Raw genomic sequence first — 12930 nt, 5'->3', positions numbered from 1 at the left:
TACAAGTATTACGAAGTCTTGAAGATGTGAAGAAGCAAGGGGCTACAACGACAACAATCATCCTTCCACTTGAGTTTAGTGATATTTGACTTGAAATGTTTCATTCCCTAACATAAATTTCAAGTCGTGCATATTGAAAACATAACTGTGAAGCATATTTGAACTCTAGATAGACATAGTATTAAGGAATACAATACGAGGTTTATTGCTTAACCATTAAACTTTGTAGATAAGACATCGCCATAATCATTTAAATGCTATTGTGATTATGTATGGGTATGAGGTGAGGATTTCATCATAGAGAACAATGTTTTACATGTGTTCTAAGGAAGTAAGTTCATAAACTTGTTTGTGAACCGAAAAGGAAATTGTCAGGTGTTATTGGTTTTGTTATTCATTGCATATCTTATGAACAACCAGTATGTTTGATTGAGTATAACCGCTCACAACTTGTTTGTGTTCTTGGTAGAACTATTCACAACGGCCTGACTTATGTATTGGTATGACTTTTATTAGTGAAACCGATCTTAAGTAATCACCTGAGATGGTATAATCGGGTTTGTGTTATGTCTGACCAAATATAGGAAATGGGAACCGATCCTAGTAAGAGGTGCAGTACATCACAAAGGGGAACCGATCCTTGTATGAGGTGCAACAAGGTTTATAATAGAAAGGGGAACCGATCCTATGGACATGTGCAACACGTTTTTAGGCAAAGAGGAACCGATCCTATGGACATGTGCAACACATATAAGTTAGATACCATATGTATGTGGGAACCGATCCTAGTATCTAGTCAACCGAATTTTGGAAAGCTAGTGTGACTATGCACAATACTCACATGGAGGTAGAACCGAAACTTGTTTTGGTAGAACAGTTAAACCCATGATTGTAATTGAATGTTTTTTTAATCAATCACATGGTTCTTGAAAGTCATATGAACCAATTCTAAACTTGTTTGGAAGTGTGGCAAATCGGTTTCAAGGTTGTAAGTGTGAGAGAGAACTTACAAAGTAAGGATGTCGACATACTTTGAACACGTGTTATAAATGTTTATTTCTTTAATTGTTCAAAGTTATTCCTTAATAGCTAAAGGAAGAAAATCCCATGATCGAAACATAAGTAAGTTAAGAATATTTTAATTAAGATAATTAATTTCATTTTGTAGGGAAATATAAGAATTAGTAATGTGCATTTACTAATTAGATTTTCTGAGAGATTTCGATCATTATTTTTGGACAGAGCATTTCCAGGAATTATGGAAACCGAATTTGTGCTTTAATGAATATCTTGAGAATATTTTCGGTTTTGGAAATTCCTTGGTGTCCATACTTTCTTGTTTATAAATACTTGAAGTTTGCCTTTCTAGCAAACTAATCCTTCGTAACAACAGACTTCCTCTTTTGTTGTTGTTACTGGTGTAGCCGCCTATTCGGAGAGGAGAGTAACATAATTAGGCGAAATACCTTATGTCCGCTCAGTTTAAAGTCTTCGTTGGGATTGAGAAGCTCTAGCGTGTACCGTTGGTGGGAAACTAGATAATTGCGGTTTATCTTTTGTTTTCATTGATTTGATTGACTAACGGTGGTTGAAATCTGATTGCACCTAGTTTGTTTATGCTTGAGGATCTTCTCTTATGATATAAGATTCACTCAAACTAGTTCAGAGTTTCGACAGGGTAGACCGTTGTTAGTTCTAAAGACGATCTTGTGATAATCCATTGTTAACAGACTTCGTTCTGTGCGTGATTGATCACAAGAGATTCAAGTGATTGTGTGCAGGTTTTTATTGAAGATTTAAGAAGATTTGAAGACAAAGAAGATATTGAAAATCTGACCTGGGTTTATAATCTTTAGTGTGCACAATACTTGTTTTGGTAAAAGAGGATCCAATTAATAATTGGTTTATCCTTGTGGTAGATTGGATTGATTAATTGAGTACATCGGCATCAATACAATTCTTTGGATTAAGAGTGTAGTTGGCTTAATCTTAAACGATTACTTAGGTAATTGAACATAAGATAGATCTAAGGACCTAACGAAGGAGTTTATGTTAATATAAACGGAAGAGACTTTGTCCGACTCATATCACTTGGTTGAATAGAGTTGATACCAAACAGATTTTTTGTTCCTTTACTGTTTGGAATACGAACCAAAGGAATTGTTCCAAGTACGTGACTTATTTATAAGTTGGAGGCGTGGGAATACAGACGGAACTAGGTGTACCATATGTTTAGTTTATTGGTCTCAACTATACGAAGTTAGGTGTAATTTTGTGTAGCGGCTTAATCCTGAGAGTATTCAATTCTGGACAAGGTCACGGGGTTTTTCTGCATTTGCGGTTTCCTCATTAACAAAATCTTTCTATGTCATTTACTTTATATTTTCGCATTATAATTTTTTTATTATAATTAAAGTAAACTACAGAAACGCTAATTCTTATTTACTTGATAAGTAATCCTATTGTGTTTGGTTAAGTCCGAACCTTTGTGTCAAGTAAACATACTTTGTTGTTGCATTGTCTCGATCTCGTATCTATAGACGATCACACGAAGTGTGAACCGATTAGTTGTATTGTCTCGAATCAGTCCATAGACAATCACTTTCGGAGAAAGAACTTATAGGTAGGAAAAGTTTTAGCTTGTGGTATATTTGGGTACCCTCGCCTTTTCAGGAATGATGAAACTCTAGGAACTCTGTTAAACAACTTAAACTATCTGTTCTGGATGAACAATGTAATTAATCCAACCTTCATTTTATTGAAGGTCTAAATGTCTGATCAATGTATCAATGAGAAGTTCTTCCTCTTTCTCGGGGATAAAAAAAGAAGAAGAAAGATAGATCCATTTATAATTAGGTTATTTAGCTTATATGTTGGAACAAAATAACATTTCCACGTCTATTGTTAGATACATGCTAAGAGTGTTTTTTTTTTGATGTGTCATTGGTAGGGCTGTCAATAAGATACTGAATTCCGAATTCCGTAACCGATAATCCGAGTTCATATAGGTAATTTTCCGACATAACAGTTATCGGAATTCGGTAACGAAAATTTATCGGTAACTATTGTCTTAACGAAACGGTATCGGATGAGGCACCTACAGGTTGATTAACTACCGGTACCGGTAATTATTGTATATCGGTATCGGTAAAACTCATGTTTCAGTCCAAGGATGCAATTTTTTTTAATTTCTTTGTGTTTTCTTTTGCAAGAACATGTAACTAAGCAAATTTGGAACATTTGCATGGGTTTACTCTATGTTTGGCATGGATTTTGAACTAAAAACTTCTTATTTTGAACTGAATTTGGGTCTTAAAAACAAGTTATGTAAATCTGTTTCAGATAATGGTATTTATCGGTAATGTTACCGATATCCGGTAACCTTAACGAAATGGTAGCAGATAGAATTTTGAGATTTCCGTCGGAAATAATCGGTATTAGAATTCCGATAGAAATTACCGGTAACGCAATTCCGATAAAAATTATAGGTATCGGTACCGATGGAGACAGTTACCGTTTCGATAGATTCCATTGACAACCCTGACTCATTGGGAATAATAACATTCGTATAAGTCGTTATGGTAATCATGAATTTACCTAAAATCGGGAACCTTTAGTTGATTAAAGATGAGTCGAGAGTATGGGTTGACCAATGGTTTAAGATTTTTCATTTTCTTTGAACAAATAGTATTTTCATGAATTGTGAATGAATGATGTATTATATCATTACTGTATTGGGAATGATTAACTAAATTTAAGATGTGATACATTTTTACTTGACTTTGTGCTAAAAAACAGTGATACAAATCAGATCGACAAAATCGAACCTCCAACTGTAACTTCCTTAATAAGTTGATCCTGCATTCAACTCCCCAAATGAAAAACTGATTTACGATTTCAGTGTATTAGTAGATATTCATGTATTGTAGTGGTAAAGTCATTAAGTTACGAGACTAGTGACCTATCTCGGAAACTCGTCAGCACTGATTTTTCTAGCGTAGTCAATCGACAAAAAATAAATAAAATAATAATAATAAAAAGTGAAAAATACTACAAGACCCATTTTTCAAATTTTCTTCACCATGAAACCCATGGACGGAAATCTTCACGCGCGACACCCATTTTTTGGGATAAAATTTCTACGAAACCCATATTTTCTAAAATTCTGATTTTTTTTTCTTCGTAAATACTCTCAGTTCTTCGTTTATCTCAGAGAGGTGATAACATCGTCTTCCATGATTGTAAGCTTTTTTCTCTTTCTCTAGGGTTCGATCTGATTCAGATTCCATTCCGCATATTCGATTTGATCGTTTAAAACCCTTAATTTAAAATCTCTTTAGTAGAGTTTATGTATTAGTAGATATGATGTAATTACTGGTGATTGACAACATATCGTTCTTGTAGTTCAGTTTCTCCATCTCAAAATCTTGTCGAGATGACTAATTGGGATTTTTTTTAGACAACTACATCTCCAGAGATGGGATTATTGGGGGTAATGGGGAAGAATCGTTAGCCTTAGGAATTAGTAGTCAAAGGATGACTACGGAAATCGCAAGTATCTAGCATTGTTATTGGAAATGGATGTGCAAGGAAGAGTTTCATTGCTTTGGGTGATTAAAGGTTTCAAATTTGCTCTGAGAACATAAGGCAACAAGTTGAGATATGTCTCAGGAGAAAATTTACTGAAACCACAATGATACATATTACAAGTATTTATCTGCTAAAGCCTAAACCTGATCATTTCTTGTTTATCCAGGACTTTGGTTTTGTGCAAACAACATCTACTGATATGTTGAAGTCATATGTATTTAATGATCCAATTGTGGTTGATGCTGCATGTTTGCCACCCCATGGTCCCGCTGCCAATGCTACATTTCTTGATCCAAAACCACGATTTTATGTCTCCATAACTAGTAGTGGTGTTAGGATTAGTTCTCACATATATATACCCATATAACCATGCAATCATTTTTTTGGTGAACCAAATACAAAGTATTTCGCTCTCCAAGAAACTTGAGACTTCTTATATAATTGTGGTTTGATAATTTTGCAGAAGCAAAAATGAAGGGTGAAGTTGGTGCCAAACTGAGAGAGGGACAGAAAATGATGTTGGTGTTGGTGTGGGCCTAATGGTTGGTTGAATAATTTTGTTATGCAACTACGAAAATGGTTGCATAATCTGTTATGCATCTGCAAAAGTTGCTGCATAACTTGTTATGCAGTCCAGAAAATGGTTGCATGACACATTATGCATCAACTTATTTGTTAGTATCGAAACCAACAATAAAAAAAAGGTTGCATAACTTTTCATGCACCTACAATAATATCTGCATAACATGTTATGCGGTTGAGAAAATGGATGCATAAAGCATTATGCAACCATATTTTTGCAAGCACTGAATTAAAAAAAATTAATGCACAATCTTTTAGTGGAAATTAAATTATTGTCCCTTGTTTTGATGGACTTCACAAATATCATTATCACATAATAAATATATCCCTCTCTAACCACAAGCCCATCAGGGGTCCATTAAAGTTTTTATTTCTTCCAATGTCTATCGAATATCAATATATTCCCTTTCATTCCAGATCCAAAACTATTATTTGTTCTCTCTTTCCAGACAACGCCACCACCACTGTCTTCATCATCGATCCCACCACCATCACCGCCAACGCTATTTCCGCCGTCAATATCATAACCAGCACCGCCACCACCATTTCAGAGTCAGAAAAAGAGATTCAACAGAGATGCGAGATTGAGAGAGAGATCTTCAGTTGATAATCAAACCAAACCCACCACCACCATCTCCGTCGGCACTATCACCATCTCCATCTACTTCCATAACGAAAAATCTCGAGTTCCTCCACCAAAACCAGCACCATCACCTCTGTTACCTCCGCAACCGCTATCTACAGATCTATTAAGGTTAATATGTTCTGCTGTTGTGAAATCTAAACTGAGAGATTGAAGAACGGAATGTGAAATTAGGGTTCCTAAGATGAAATTAAGATTGAGATCGAGTTAGATTAGCAAAGAAGATGAAGTTTCTGTTTGATTTGGGTCACAGTTGGTGATGGGAACTATTGGTGTTATTTTAATGGAGGTTTGAATCTGTGTTCGAGATCGAGTTCAATATGTTGATGGTGTTCCAGGTATAGCAATTGTCCTTTCAGTAACCTAATTACTTCAATTTTTAGTGGATCAACTACTGTTGTTGATCCCGTTTATTGGATCAACTTCTATTGTTGACCCAATTTTTATTGGATCAACTACTGTTGTTGATCCTCTAAATGGGATCAACTACTGTTGTTGACGCCTTTTTTTAGGTTGGTGGTAATGACAGTATTATACTTGTATTTGTGTTGGATGTTTTTGATGGTGGTGGAGGGTAAAGTTGTAGTGGTGGTTGTTTGTGTTTTGCGGCAGTGGTGGTGGATGTTAGAGCAGTGATAAATGTTGCTTTGAATGGTGTTTATGTTTTTATGGGATTAATTGTTGTTGTTGATCCATTTTATGGGATCAACTCCTGTTGTTAACCCAATTTTTTATGGGATCAACTATGGTTGTTGATCCATCTATGGGATCAACTTCTGTTGTTGACCCAATTTTTTATGGGATCAACTACTGTTGTTGATCCTTTCAACTCCTATTGTTGAAAATATTTCCTTGGATAAGTACAATCATGCTTGTAGTTTAAATCATGCTTTGTAGTTTAAATCATGTAAATTTCTTCCAATGTTGAACTTGTGGTGCAGTAGTAGCATGACTGACTCCATGTCAGATGATGCGTGTTCGACTCACGCCAAGTTCACTCTATTTACATGGATCAACTTTCATTGTTGATCCAATTTAGGGGATCAACTACCATTGTTGATCCCCTAAATTGGATCAACTTCTAATGTTGGTTCTATTTTTATTTGGATCAACTACTGTTGTTGATATAAAAATATCTGAAATAGTGGTGGTGGCAGCGACGACGGTAACGGTGGCGGCGGCAACGGTCTAGTGGTGGTGGCGACGACGAACTGGTGGTGGTAGAGGACTGGTGGTTTAATGGTGGTGGTGAAGGAGGGGTGGTAGAATATTAGTGGTGGTGGAGGTTGGTAGTGGTGGTTGTTGAACAGTGGTTGTGGAATGGTAGTTGAATGTTGGTGGTGGTGGTGCTAGTGGTGGTGGTGAAGTGGTAGAGAAAGAAACTTGTTGCATTTTAAAATAAAGAAAAATATTATATGAGTGAGGGTATTAAGGGAAACTAATTTTAAATGGATAAGGTTATTAAAAAGTAGAGACATATTTATTGTTGTATAAGCATATATTTATTGGGTGTCAAAAGTAGGGACATATAATTAATATGCCCAATCTTTTATGCATCGAAGGAAATGGATGCATAACATGTTATGCATAAATTAATAGATGCATCAACCAAAATATGGTTGCATAACGTTTTATGCATCTTTTGTTGTGTCTGCATAATGTGTTATGCATCGTTTTTGGTGGCTGCATAATGATTATGTACCAAATTTTCGAAAATTTTGCTTAAAAGAGCAATCGTCTCCGATTTCTTTCGCAAAAAATTCAAATTTAGTATTTTTGTTTGTACTCGTTGTGTAGCTCTCTTAAAAATATTTCCAACGATATAAAATTTGTTAAATTCCAAGGCGCGGTTTTTTAGATATGTTATATCCAAGTTGAGTTGCCAATTATACCCCTAAAAAATTAGGATGCAAGTGAGTTGCCAATTAGACATTTTTCAAAATTTCATATAATTATGGGTTTCACGGAAACTAAAAATAATTTTGGGCCTGACAATAAGAATATGAGGCGACTTGGAGAGAGAGTCTCCGGCGACTTGGAAGCGATTTTTCTGGCGACTTGAAAACCAGAATTTGATCCTCCAATTTCACCGCGTTTTTAACAAATCTTTATTGTACTCTCCTTTCCTACCGTAATTGTTATTCTTACACTCAGTAATGCAATTCACGAGTCATAGTTTTCCACCTTTTCACGATCATATTTCAGTTTTTTTGCGGTTACAGTTTCATATTTCCTGGAAAACCATGCCTAGAACGAGAAGAAGAAGATCGTCTACTTCTCAATCCTTAGTTCCCCATGAAACAGATACCGAGGCTCTGTCCCAATCTACACCATCTTCCCAGAATCCTTCCATCCCATCTTCACAAGGGGACAAACTTCATTGCCCCTTTAAATCCTATGATGGTCGCCAGAGTGGTGTTAATGGCAGAGGCTATGCTAAAGGCGCGCTTTACCGGCACATATCTAAGAGACACTTCCGAACGGATAGGTACAAAGAGATCTGCAGAGAAAGGATACGGAACAACGTTGATTGCTTCGTTACCTGGGAGAGGGTTCTTACTGACATGGAGATGTGTCTATGTATTAAGTGCTTACGCATTCATGCTTGGAAGATACCCTGCACATCTAAATCTCACGCTTCTGAAGTCATTGCTGGCCCTCTAAATGGTTCTCATTCAGACTTTCTCATCCATGGAGTAGTGAAACCTCAGGGCACTGTTGGTGCATCTTCATCTAGTACCCACCCTTCACCTGTGGTTACCGATGAAGCATTCAATATTACAGTTGAGATACTCGACACGATTTTTCAAAGAAGAAGCACTACCATCGTAAGTATCCCACCACCGTGTAGGTTACAATTTGCTCGTGCCCTTAAATCTTCTCTAGATGATGTTATTACTAAACCCACAAACTTGGAAGCTTCTCCTTCTACCTTCCTGCACCCTGAATCTCTACGTGCCAAAGTGTTCCGTTGAAGAACGTGTTAGAGCACTGCTCGGTCGAACTCGCATGCGTTACTATATCAAGCATGTTTGTCAATTTTAGTGATCAAAACTATAAGTCTTGATTTCTAGTCTATTATAGCTAAGTCTCGGACTAGGATAGTAAGTGTAGTTGAGCTCAAGGACTTCATGGCGATTCATCATATAAGAGGAAGAACTACTTAAGGAACCGGTGGAACTTCTCAACAAAAAGGTATGTGAATACTTGAACTTATCAGTCACTCAAAAGTCTATTTATTCTATCTCCTACTTCTTAAGACAAAAGTCGTATGCTATATATATAGACTTAGATTATACATATTTGGTATTTCGAGCCGAGTATACCTCGCCTATCTATATCTCGAAATATGTGTTGGTAAGCGTTTCGATTTGACCATGTTTTTCTTTACCGAGTGACGCAAGTCATGATATGTTTCAGTCATCTTGAAAATTGCTTTGACGAGAAATAGTGTAACAACTATATAACGTCCTCTAAGAATGTTTCAATTATTGGAATGAGAGTTTAGATTACATAAACAATAATGGACATAAGTATTTTGTGGAAACACATATGTGCATAAGTCCTATACTGGAAGAATGGCTAGTAGCCAAGTCCGCGAAGTGCCGAAGTTCTCAAACCCGACCGGAGTTAACAAACTGCATGCGTGATCCAAGTCCGCGAACCCAGTCCACAAACTGGCAAAGTTCTCGAACCCGAGAATTTCTGCTAGAGTTTGTAAACTCTATCCAGTACCTTAAGTCCGCGAACCTAGTATGCGAACTTGAGAAAGGTTATATATCTGAAGATAATTTATGAACTTAAACTTATAAAGACCAAGGAATGCTTTTGCAAACCGTGGCTATAAAGTTCATGAACCGATTCATGTGAATCAAATCATCGTTGCTTCAATTGTGTCTTGTGTAATACATGAGATTTCCTTGCAATTGAACAACTCTCTAACTAGTTCATATGAGTCATTTGAACTAGTTATGCTGAAGAAGAAAATGGTTGGTATGAAATGCTCAAATGGCTAACCTTTTGGTTGACTATTGTTGAACCAACAATGCACACGTTTGGGGTACGGTTAACAAACCTAGAAGCGTGCACTTCATTTGTGTCTAACAAGCTAAGATTTCGATCTAACGGTTAAGATATAGTAGTCTGAATCTAAATCAGGTTTTCATCTAACGGTGGATAGTGTTTGCTTTGTGAGCAAGGCGAAACCCTGATTTGAAAGACTATATAAGGGGACATCTAGCAACTCTACAAACTAATCCCCACACCTTATGTGTGATACTAGTTTGCGTGCTAGAGTCGTTTCTCTTTTAACCTTTGGTTTTCTTCTTCTAAAACCATATTAACGACTTAAAGACTTCATTGGGATTGTGAATCCAGACCGATACTACTTTTATCGTAGTTGTGTGATCTGATCTTGCATCTTCTGTCGTACGAGTACAATCAGATTGATTGGCTTGATATTAACCTCTTCGATAGGCAAGATATAAAAAGTAATCACAAACATCTTCGTCTCATCGTTTGTGATTCCACGACATCTTGTTTCGCTACCATACGATTAAGATTGTTGTGAGGTGATTGATTAATCTAGGCTGTTCTTCGGGAATATAAGACCGGATTATCAATTGGTTTCTGTTCACCTTGATTTTATATCAAAAGACGAAACAAAAACTTTAGGGTTTTTCTGTGGGAGACAGATTGATCCTTTGATAGAATTGTCTGTGTGAGACTGATTTGTTTATTGTCAAAGCCTGCGATTTTGGGTCGTAGCAACTCTTAGTTGTGGGTGAGATCAGCTAAGGGAATCAAGTGCGCAGTATCCTGCTGGGATCAGAGGCGTAGGGGTGCAACTGTACCTTGGATCAGTGGGAGACTGATTACGGTTCAACTACAGTCCAGTCCGAAATTAGCTTGGAGTAGACTAGTGTCTGTAGCGGCTTAATACAATATGTATTCAATATAGACTAGGTCCCGAGGTTTTTCTGCATTTTCGGTTTCTTCGTTAACAAAACTTCTGGTGTTTGTGTTATTTATTTTCCGCATTGTATTTGTTATATAATTGAAATAATACAGGTTATGCGTTTAGATCAATCAACTTGAGAGTCCAACCTAATGGTTGTTGATTGATATTGATTGATCATTGGATATTGGTCTTTGGTACCGTCCAAGTTTATCTCTCTTTAATCGAGACTCGCAGTTTGCTTGAGTAAGATCAAATTGAGAGATTGAGATACAAACTCTTTGATATATCTTTTTATTGATTGAGTCTAACTGTCTAGTTGATTCTCATAAAAAGTATATTGGAGTTTGTCCATACAGATTGCTAATCGAATTGTTGGGTGTGGTTGTTAGGCCCCCGCTTTATCAGAACGGTCTGGCACACGTAAAAAACTACAAAATGCATCTATTAACCGGGTGCTTGTCAGATGGAATGAACCCCATGGCTGTTATTATTTGACCCAACATTTGCTTCAGCTTTCCAAGCCACCAACCAGAATACAGTCATCTAATAACCAGAGGGAAAAGGACACCAAGATTGAGGCTTGTAGGCGTAAAATAAGTTATGGTCATTACTCTGCGGCCATACGCATTCTTCAATCCACTGGAGTTGCACCGTCAACCCCTGCTACACTACACGAGTTACAACTTAAACACCCATACGCAAGACCTCCGGTGATCCCTACATAGATTATCCCAGTAGATGCACTGTCAGTTGATGTGCCGCATGTTAAGTCGTCTATTAAAAGCTTCCCCAAGGGCACCTCCTGTGGAAGAGATGGCCTCAGAGCGCAACACTTACTTTATGCCATGAGCGTCCCTGCCACTGCTATTGCAGATGAATTGTTACACTCTATCGTTGGAGTTGTCAACTTTTGGATGGACGGTAAGTGCCCTGCTATGCTTGGAGAATACGTTGCGAGTGCGCCCCTAACCCCTCTAATTAAATCTGGAGGATGCTTACAGCCAATTGTTGTAGGGACCATTTGGCAAAGGCTTTGCTCAAAACTCGCAACCGCTTCAGTTTGCAAGGATATGGCAGAATATTTAGGCATTCTTCAGTTTGGAGTTGGCATTCCAAGTGGCAGCGAAGGAATTATGCACGCAGCAAACAAGTTACTGGAGTTTAAAGGCCATGATTCTAGTATGACAATGCTATTGACTGATTTCTCCAACGCATTCAACATGGTCGACATGTCAACTTTGATTAGGGAAGTACGAGCTCATTGCCCCAGCATCTCAAAATGGGTTGAATTTTGTTATTCAACCCCGGCTAAGCTTTACTACAATGACTCTGCTCTTTCCTCATCGCAGGGGGTCCAACAAGGTGGCCCCCTTGGTCCATTATTGTTTGCTCTTGCTCTATAGCATGTTGCAGAATTGATTGCATCTCAATGTTCTCTCTCTTTCACGCCTGATATTTGGATGACGGAACTATTGCAGGGCACACCTTGGAAGTCTCTAAAGCATTGAAGATATTACAGGCAAAGGGACCGTGTAGAGACTTACACCTTGTTTGTGGGTGAAAACTGTTTCTGCTGGTTTTGGTAATTTTGGGTGTGTGGATGAGAAACGAATCTAAACCCTAAACAATGCACTGCACGGGAGTACTTTTGATTCGAGAGATCAATCTGTACAATCCTGGCCTAAACCAAGAAATGGTCGTTCCAGGCTTGCTTTGGTCACAAAGTGAAGGACAAGGATTGGTCTTAGGGAGGGAAGCGAAGAGAGTGTTGAAACCAGAATGGTTAATTCTGAAGATATGGTTTGTTTTATGACTTGTATCAGAAAATGGAACTGGCTTGCAGAGTGAAAAGCTATCAGTTCTTGGTGATTTCTGGATACTATGTGGTTTCCGACCCAAAAAACTTGTTCTTTGGTGGAATTAGGTGAAGCCTATTTATACAAGTCATATTGAAACGTATCCTGGTCTCGTAGGAAGTGGAAACGATTGAGTGGTGGAAAAATAGAGTAACGTGTAACCGTTAGATATTATGCTTCCATGATGAAGGAAGTGAATGTGTGTAACCGTCAAACATTATGCTTCCATGATGAAGGAAGTGAATTCGTTTACACCGTTAGTTTTCACCACCACTAATTGTCCCGCTTCATGACACTTT

Source organism: Papaver somniferum, chromosome 2, assembly GCF_003573695.1.
Source record: "Papaver somniferum cultivar HN1 chromosome 2, ASM357369v1, whole genome shotgun sequence".
Taxonomy (NCBI): domain Eukaryota; kingdom Viridiplantae; phylum Streptophyta; class Magnoliopsida; order Ranunculales; family Papaveraceae; genus Papaver; species Papaver somniferum.
This window is presented reverse-complemented; position numbering follows the sequence as displayed.